Raw genomic sequence first — 10,414 nt, 5'->3', positions numbered from 1 at the left:
TGCCTTTCCAAGGCTACTTTTACAATTGCACAATCTCGCCTTTTTCTTGTCTTTCCTTCCCACCTCCATGATTACGGTTGCTGCATCTTGTTTGAAATGACATTGTGTAAGCTCTCAAGGAAGGAATTATCTCCATCTACATTTGTTCACTAATTAGCAAATCAGGTCTGCCCCGATCAGAGTCTTAGGGTACTACTGCAATAAATAATACTACTGAAACATAGGCAACTTTGGGATAAAACATATCAGAGATTTAGGAGTACTTAATAGCTTAGAGCAGGCAGTGAAGAATAATCTTTGTATCCAACAAGCTATAGGAGGAATTGGGTATAAAGAATACAAATTTTAGTTAGCCATGAGTGGGGTTTATGCTTATTGCTACTCCTCAACCATGTTGTGGCATTTGTTTAGTACTGACTCAGAGAGCAGTGTTGTCTCTGAAATCAGTAAACATCCTAAGCTGGTTCCCTTGTATATTCTTTTGAAACCTCTCATCTAATGATTGAATTAGCCAGATACTGCTTAGTTTGAAAGACCGGATTAGAAACCAGGAAAACATGGCATGACTTGTGTACATTGACCCATGTCAACCACTACCCCCAAAGTAAAGACACAGTGAATGATGATAACCAAAACAACATTCCTTTTATAGAGATTCAAAGATATTTCTATGGCAGTATATTTAGGAGAGCTGATAGGAAGACATGGAAAACTGAAGTTTATTAGAACACATGAAAAGGTAGCTACAGCGTGAAAATATTTATGATTACATTTTTGAAAAGATGTGCGCATTACTGTTAATGAGCTCACTATAATTTGAATCAAACATATGTTGCAACAATACCAAGAATGATAAAAACCTTCAAATAGAAGGTTTATTTAAAACACTAGAAATAAAAATGCACGTGGCAAAATATTTTTTTTAAAGGGCCCTTTATTTTTTAACACACATTTTTTTCTTTATAAAAACATGCCCACAGTAGTTGCAAGTTAAATTAGAACATTACATTTTTTTGAAAATGAAGAGGCAAATTCCATATTTACATAGCCACAGCTACACAAAGACAAAAAATCTGGTGAACAAGTAATGCTAAAACTTTACACCCTGCAGGCCATATGGACAGCCAGATCCAGCCAGTGGGTCCAATCTGGCCATTGCAGAAAGGGGTGAGGTGCAGCCCAGACCCAACCCAGCTATGCAGGCAGAGGGGGCATGGCCCAGCTTCAACCCAATTCTGCAGGAGGGAGGAGGCATGGCCCAGGGTTTGGGAATTCCCCACGTGGCACTTGGAAATTTGGCAGCTGGAAAGGGATGGTAGTATTAATAAACACTGCTCTCCTGCCATCAAATTTTCTGATCCATAAGGAGCCCTGCTGGCTGGATGCAATGGCTCTTTGAGCCAGATTTGGCCTGGGCAACATGGCTCGAGCACCCCTGTGGTAAACTATTAGAAACCAGAGACCTAGCAAAATGAGTCTCACAAATAACCATGCTTTTACCATCCCAGGAGCTGTTCCCTTTCCAAATACTGTCAGTTCTCTCCCATATACTGTAAAATTGATACCAATCCCAACCTGGCTATTTATCTGACCTAACCAGTGGGAGGAGGTGTCCACAATTCAGCATGGAGTACCTCCCTTCTACTGCACTTCTCATTTCAGCTGTGATAAGATTAAAATAATCTTTCCCTCATGAAAATTTCTCTCCTCCTAGTTCCTGTTCCTGCAAGGCACAACTCAACTCTTCCCTCAAGTCAAAGCACATTCAAAATGTTCAGCACCTTGTGGGACTGAGCATAAAATCCAGTGATGAAAACAACATCCACAGGCATTTTATCTAGATATAAAATGTCAATATGCCTGAATGGGCAATCATTCATGCGTTACAGAGGAATGCTTTTTATTGCTAGCAAGGAAGGACTCGAGCCAAACCAACTATCTTGACCTAGCTCTCACATACTCATACTAGGGACATTCTGTAGGCAATCATCATAAATGTCACTGAGCTGCAAATAAGAAGTGTGCATATTAGCAAAATAAAGATTCATTAGGGAGCCAAAACTTTTAAAGAAAAAATTGCTAAGGTTGGTAATATAACACAAGAGCTAGAGAGATGACAGGAAATTATTTCCTGGTTCTAAATGTATCAAGTGTAAAAAAGCTGGGTGATTTTTAAACACCCATTATGGCAAACTACTTTGAGTCTTTATTTTTGAAAGCACGTAATCCAACTAAAAAACAATAAATATTTTAGAAAGCTATCAGTGCACTACATAAAGTACGTACATTAGTTCAACAGTGTAGTCTCAGGCTTTATTTTTGTTTTCCTAATACCAAGTATTAAAAGAGATCACAGAAATAAGAACATCAAATCTTACTGAAATTAAAAAAGTACTTTTAAAAACAATAAGTAAAATTAATGACTTTTAAAATCCTAAACTTAAAAGATAAGTTAAATATACACATATTGCTGCTAAACAAATTACTAAGAATGTACACAATGATCTGAGTCAACTTTAAATACTTTAATTCTCAGAACTTAAGCTAAGGATACAAAACATGATACTGCAACTGCAGATATTAAACATCTGGTTTTTTGAAAGAAATGGCTCAAGTCTGCCATCTTGTGAACAATTGGCTCTCAAACTTTACTAGCATATTCCCATGGAAAGAGGGTTTTACAAATGACGATCTTTATAATAGGTTTTATTTTCAGAATTAAAATGCATGTTACTTACCAACATTAAAATGTTGTCAAAGAATTAAAGAGGAATAAGACAACAGGTAAGACTCTTAGGTAACAGAAAATAAACTTCATCCTATAATATTAGCCCTATCTTGCTGTCAAAGGAATTCACTTTGTTTTCTGATTGAAAAACTGCTTGTATTGCCATCAGGATCCATTTGCTGCACACCATTGCTGATTTTGTTTAAACTATTTGTGATTTTTCTCTATCTTATAATAAAGCACTTATAAAAGATGTACCTTATAATAAATGACTTATGTACATTGTGGCACCAAAAGAATCCACATACTTGATTTTTTCTCTTGTACATAATACAACAGAAGCAGCCTTAAATGCTTAGTTATATGTTGCTTCTCCATACACTTTTCTACTATCTGAGTGACACAGAATTTTTTCTTCCTACTATCTTCCACTTTTCTATTGAAGAAAAAAATCATCAATCTCAAATATCTATTTTTAGACAAAAATGCCACATTAGTGGAATTAGCAAGACAAAACCATTTTTAAATGGATAATCGTTGCAAAAGGATACAATAGTTTGGTTTTATAAATCTACAGAAAATTATTTAATCTACAGGATACTCTGAAACAGATCCTCAGCTAGTATAAAACTGGCATAGCACCTGTAAACCAATGAAGCTATGATAATCTACACATCAGCTGAGAAGCTGTTCCTTCTCTTTGGGCTCTTAAAATTAGAGGCTGGAATAAAAACAGTGTAGAAATCTGTTACGAGTGATGGGCAAAAGTTAAGAATTTCCCAAACCCAAACTCCTTTCCCCAGATCTTTAAAATTATATAACATGATTCCTATAAGTAGATTAAAACAAAACCACTGTTAGTGATAGCTGCATAAATTCTAAATATTGTGTAAATTACTTTGAGAACTTTCCTTAAATAACAATAGTGGGGCTACAGCACCTTTTATTTTGAAACAGACAGTATTGCTAAAATAACACTGCATCTTTTTTTCTAAATTCTTTGCTTGGGTCAATGTTGAATAAAATTTAAAAGACCCTTTAGTTCTTCAGCAAATGTGAAAATATATTAAGAGAGTCTGCAACAGCAAAGCAATTATGCCTCTTTCTCATTTCGTGTGTTTTTGCATTTCACTAATGCACAAGGATTATTAAAGATTCTTTGCTTGGAAATATCAGATTATTTGAAAGAACAGTCATCAGTTAGGGAAAATAAATGTGTTTTTTTAATGAAAAATAAGCATTTCAATACAGTCCTGTTTTTAAGTTAGTGAAATGTACTGAGGACAACAGTAGTAGCCCTCAGTAGAATTAATTCAGAATTAATGCATTCCATTGTAATTCCTGTTGTTAAAATCCTGAGGTACGTCGGTTTATAAATTTCAGGAGTGTTTTAAAGTTCCTAAGCACCTGTGTACAAATCATTCATTAACTACTTGTTTTCCAGGATCCTTCCCTAACGGACAGGGCTTAAAAGAAAAGTAGGATGTTTTAACCTGAGGGCAGTGTTACAGCGATGTTGTAGCTGTGATGGTCGAGGGATTAATGTTAGGGAGCATTTGCATTTTGTTTCCTTGTGCAAAATTTCCAGTTGAGACACTGCTGAACTCACTTAGGTAAGGATAAGAAGAGAGCAAAAGAGCAATCCTTATCTTTAGAAGGCAGACAATCCAGTAAGGCATTCAGAAAGCACAGCATCAATGCATGAGCTAGACAAAACACAAAAATGCCTGTGGATTATTTAAACACAAGCACTCTTTTTCATACAGTCAAGGAAATACCTATTCCCCTACAAGTCAAAAAAGGTCAATCAGTAATAGAGATCAGAATTCTAAACAAAAACTCCTGGAAAACCCATCTGAACTTTTTGGGCACGTCCAGATGAGCACACACATGCATTTCCCCGGGGCAAACAGCAGCAGCACATAGCCGTGCCAGTGCTACTTGTCCTTGGTGAATGCCAGTGCACACGCACTCTGGTGCACAGCAATTTGCCGCAGGGTGGGGCTGAGGAGGTTGGGGCCAGCACCTGGGCTGGCCCCAGTGGCCTTACCTGGGGTCCTGGGGGCCTCCAGGGGCTCCAGCAGTAGCAAGCTGGGTGAGTGGAACCTGGCCAGCTGTTGGAGCCAGCCAAGCTCCAGTTTCAGGCAGTGCATGCTATAGGCATATGCACCACCCCACTTTTTTCTGCCACGTTTTCTTGACACTGGGATCTCAGTGTCAAAAAAACCCTGCCACGCTGCAAATTAGCAGTGCAGCGATTGCCTGCATGCGTGGCACATGGAGTTTGCAGCGCCACAGACAGGTCTGCAGCGCTGCAACCACACATGCACACTTATCTGGACACGCCCTTCCAGTTGTTCATACACTAAAATGAAGGTGGGGTCATAAACTTGCATTTTAAAACCTGACATACATAGACCCATAGCCTAAAAGCTTATTTATTGTTTTAGTTAAAAAGCATATAAAATAGAAGAGTCACAGGACGCTTTTCTGTTAAGTTCTGTTGCACCGAAATCATGGTACTTAGATAACAGCATGGGCTGGGCTCAAAAACAATGTTGAGTGGTGGCACCTCAAATGTAGTCCAGCACGTGCTTCTGTTACAATTTCAATGTGACAGAGCCAACTATGAAAAAATGAGTGGGCTCTCCAGGCACTATATACAGATTAACAGTAAGTCTCTGTTACAGGAGGCAAGACACAAGAACAAGCAGGAAGCAGGGGTGTGCTTTAAATACAATACACAAAGAAATTACTCACTGAAAAGTAGCTGTACGCTCTCCTCAAGAGAAACAGAGTTGTGGAAGACAGTGGTGGGTGAGATCTGAGTCAGCCGTGCAAGTATGATACAAGTACATGGATGGGATTCTGAGCCAGAGAACACTGATCTGTTTTTCATAGATGAGAAATACTGTACAGCTGTAGGTCAGTAACAACACAGCTCTCAACTTTCTGAGAGAGACTTCCTCTGCAGAACTACTGGAAGAGCACCCGCTGCTGGTGCAGATCTGAATGCAATATTTCAATTATAGAACAAAAGAGAGCGGGAACACCCCGCATGCCACACCATTTTTGTATACAGTATTGTGTATACAAAACTAATAAGTGACTAGAAAATGAAGAACCAAAGAATGCTCTGAAATCCAGTTGAAGTTATTTACTGATAGGAAGAATCACATTTTCTGATTCAAAGATAATACACGATTTTTAAAATATATCTGTATGTGCAGATGCATTTGCACCTTTGTAGAAATCAAACATACATTTTACTTCTATACAATGTATATATATAAAATATTTTTACAAGAACAATTAGACAGTATAACTAACCAAGATATTTGAAACAATCGCTTCTACTTGAAAGTGCTCTCACACTTCACTTCAGTACAAGCCTATTAAACATATAACTTTGAGTCTTAAACAGCCTATTATTTTAAAGTGTCAGTTATGCTTGGCTCCACTATGCAAAGATATGTTTTAGTCTGGTGCACAAAATCTCTCCCCTTTTAACAGGTCACATTATAAAATGCAGTTTATCTTTTTGAACAGTGATATTCATTCCTTTAAAAGAAGGTACATGCACAAGGGCTGCATTGTATTTTATAAACATTGATTTGTGATACAAATTTCAAAACACCTTAGTGACTTAAATGCCTGAGTTATACTGGAAAACAGACCGTAGGCTCCTAGAAGCAAATTCTCACTCAGATTCATTAGTATGTAGGTGTTTTTTAAATTTTAACGTTTCAATGGACAGAAGATTTTCCCCCAACCTTTAACATGCTTGGATGGAATGTCTTATCCTGCTCACTTCTATTGTTCTATAAACATTATCCAACAGTTATAAGAGTATTAACTGCTGAAAGACTTAAAAAAACCCATAAATTAAAATGTAAAATCAAAGTGCCTATCATTAATTAGCAAACATAACTGAAGTTTTATTTGTGCTGATCTCCAGTGAAAAGTCATACACTTTGAAACTAATACTTGAACTTGTGCTATGGAGTAGGAGCTCATCAACTGGTGATCATGGGAGGTGAAGAGGGATCTAGAAATACTGACTGACCACAGGATAATGAGCTGCCAGTGTGATACGGCTGTGGGAAAAAATATCTAATGAGATTTTAGGATGCATCAAGAAAGGTATCTTAAATAGAAAAACGGAAATATTAATGCCATTGTGCAAAGCATTTAAAACCTTATTTAGAACAGTGTGTGCAGTTCTGACTACCAATGTTTAAATCAGGATAATTTAAACTGAAAGAGGTACTAGAATGACTAGCAGAATGGAGATCCTATCCTATGAGGAATTAAGAGTGAAGGGATACAACTGCTGTACTCACTACCATGACACATGCAGCTTTCTCCACAAAATAGGGCTCCAAAATTTGGGTGCATGTCTTAAGCAAGGTAGCTGACTTTTGTGCTGGAATGGAAGGATGGAGATGCTGTAACAGCTGCCTCTGTTTCTCTCTGGACAGCATCCATCAGGGGAAGTCCAGTTTTAACCCTCTCACAGCCACTGCCAAATTGGCAGTAACTTTTGGCTGAAGCTGCCTACAAGCTGGCTAGAGGGAGTGAGTTGCTCCATGCAGTCAGCTTTCAGTCATGATTCATGACTCTGGGAAAACCTTTTCTTTTTTTTCTTCATTCTGTCTTCTCAAAACAAGGTGCATATGGCTGATATATAAGAAAATTAGAGAAAATTTTAGAAAATTCATCAATACTTTTAGGATTTCAAATATTTAGGAGGCAGAAAACATATATATTAATGGGAAACACCGGTCCAAGTTCATATGGATATAAGCTGGTCACCAAAAAATTAGGCTGCAAATGAAAAGAATGTTTCAAACCATTAGAGGAGCAGAGTTCTAGACTGGCCTTCCAGAGAGAGCAGTGAGTGCAAGGAATACACTCTGCTGTAAATTAGAGCCATAAAACTTCAAAGAAGAGATTATATGACAAGTGATCCTGAAACTGGAAACTAAAACTTGCATTACAAGGCATTGATATGTTCAGTTTGTTGGCATCTGCAAGAAAGAGTTGAAAGAAGACCGTATTGCTGCGTGTGGCTGCTTACAGATACAGGAAGGGTCTAATGGCATGGGGCGCATGTTTCCTGACCCTGAACGTGTCTACACAAGATGTTAACTGTGGAGTTGCCTAATTAGCCCCCCAGATTAGCTCCCCAGTAAATGTCTCAGCGTCTACATATGAAACCCTATTAGGCCACAGAAAACTAGTAAACTCCGCAGCAGGTGAACATTTGTAAATACAAGTACTGTCCTACTGCAGAGCTTTCATGTACAGCAGTGCACATGTAGACACTGTCTGGGCTGGCTGTGGCAGGAGGCAGCTTCAGTGAGGGGGCTACCTGCCAGCTAGTCCTGCACTGAAGCACCCGCATACCCCACCCAGCTTCTTTGTAGCATGCTGACCCTGGCTGGAGCAGCCCTGGGCTGGCAGGCTGACCCCCTTGGCCCTCTGCCAGTTGCGGCTGCTCCAACCCAGCACTACCAGGAGCATATGTAAATGCAGCACCAAGGAGCAATACACTCACACTGGAGTTTATTGCTTCCCATTAATATCCATGTGTAGGTGCACCCACTGTGTTGCAAGATCCAGTGAGAAACTAGCCTCAAAGGTGGGATGTTGTTCCCTAGTCATGATAGGAGCATGGAGCAGCGGTTGCCATGAAGTTGAAAAGCTTCTCTTAGCTCTTGGTACTTGAGGCGAGTTCAATATCTGGTGAAATATGTGCTTTAGTCCAGCGGTTCTCAACCTTTTTAGTACCAGGACCCATCTGTAAACATCAACGGCCAGTACCAACCCACAGCCCCCTGGCCCTGACAATGCCCCTCACTCCAGACCCACAGCCCCCCACCCTCTAGCCCTGCTTGTGCCCTCCACTCACAGGCCGCTGCCCTCTGCCCCCAGCCTCCCAGTGTGTGGTCTTGGAGGTGGGTGGGTGTGAAGCATGGGGAGGCATGTGCCCCCCAATTTGTGTGGGTACAGGACTGCAGCCTGGCTGGACCAATGCAGACAGGAGTCACCTCCACAGCCTAGCAGGTGGATCCCAGTGCAGGAGGGTGGAGTAGGGCAGCGAGACTAGTTGCTGCCACCACCATGAACCCCATGCCAGCTGTGCCACCAGCAGCACAAGGAGTAACAGCTGCGGGGGAGGGGGCCACGCTGCCCTCATCTCCTTCCATGGCCAGCCGCTTACATGTTGGGCTGCAGCTCTACCCTGCCGCCATGGCCCAGCTGCCAGCAACCAGTCTCACTACCCTGCTCCACCCCACCCACTGGGCTACAGAGGCAGCTCCTACCCATGCTGGTCCAGCCAGGCTGCAGACCCATGCCTGCACAAATCTGTGGTGGGGTATGTGCCCCCTCACTCCTTGGCACATCACCTGTGTCCTTCGCACCCCCCACTATGCGTCTGTGCCCCTCCCTGCCCTACGGACCTACCTGCAGGGAGCTGCTCTCCACCCTGCCTGGCTGCCACATGCATGGGTGAACACATGCATCTGGTGCCCCCTGCATCTCACTCCCTCAGCCCTAAGCAGCCCCTTGCAAGCTGGAACGCTGCCAACCTACAACGGGAAACCCAAACTTTTTGTGATGTTTTTCTGTGATTGTACACAACCTTCTCAAATAATCTTGCAACCCACTTTTGGGTTGTGGCCCACAGGTTGAAAAACAGTGCTTTAGTCTAAACTGGTGGTTCTCCACTTTTCTAAACTCAAGGCACCCTTTCAAAGCTTTTCAAAATTCAACAGCACTCTATTTAAAAACCATAGCAGCTAACACAGTAGGCACTCTATTTAAAAAATGAACATCATATATTATAACATAAGCATTATCATTATTATAACATGTTCTTAATTGATTAATTATATTATATTCACCACACTGCCACTGCTGACATGGCCAGGTGGAACTGTACCATGCACCTCCTCCACAGCCAGATTGGGAAGTGGATGTGGCAGGAGTACACGCACTCTTGCCGTAGCCCTTTCTGGTCCAACCCTGCAGAGTCTCTCCTGGAAACAGAGGCACGCAGCGCGAGTGGAACTGCCCCATATTCCTTTTTTTCAGGAGGCACACTGGAGCTGAACTGAAAAGCAAGGGGCTGCAGAAGAAAGCCACACCTATGTGCATTACCTTATGCAGGCAGACACACCACTTCTGCTGCAGCTCTTCCTGGTTCAGCTCCAATATGCCTCCTGAAAACAGGCACGTAGGGCAGTTTGACCCCACAACAACAGCAGTCTAGAGATACATGCCACTGCCACCAAGTAGACCTGCCCCACATGCCTCCATATACAGAAGGCACATTGGAGCCAAACTGGGAAAAGCTACAGAAGCAGCCTCACTGCCAGCCTCAGCCTACGTAACACACCTGCTCAACCCAGCCTGCCACCCCATAGCTGTTTGCCCCAACTGATCCAAGATGGCCTGAAGCCTCCAGCAGGGCCTAACCCTCCATCCACTCCCAGATTTTGTACCCCTGTTCCAGTCTGCTGCCCAGCCTGCCACCAAGCCGTGGTCAGAGAACAGCTTGGGGAGGGAGCCTGCGCTGCCTGTTGAACTCTCCCTCACCATCACTGCCACAGCTGCCTTGGCAGGCCACCACAACTTTCACCTCCACTTTCACCAAAAGCACACCCTGAGTGGCTGAAC

The sequence above is a fragment of the Gavialis gangeticus genome, unplaced genomic scaffold, assembly GCF_001723915.1.
Source record: "Gavialis gangeticus isolate Ggan-Ray unplaced genomic scaffold, GavGan_comp1, whole genome shotgun sequence".
Taxonomy (NCBI): domain Eukaryota; kingdom Metazoa; phylum Chordata; order Crocodylia; family Gavialidae; genus Gavialis; species Gavialis gangeticus.
Note: the sequence above shows the minus strand (reverse complement) of the source record.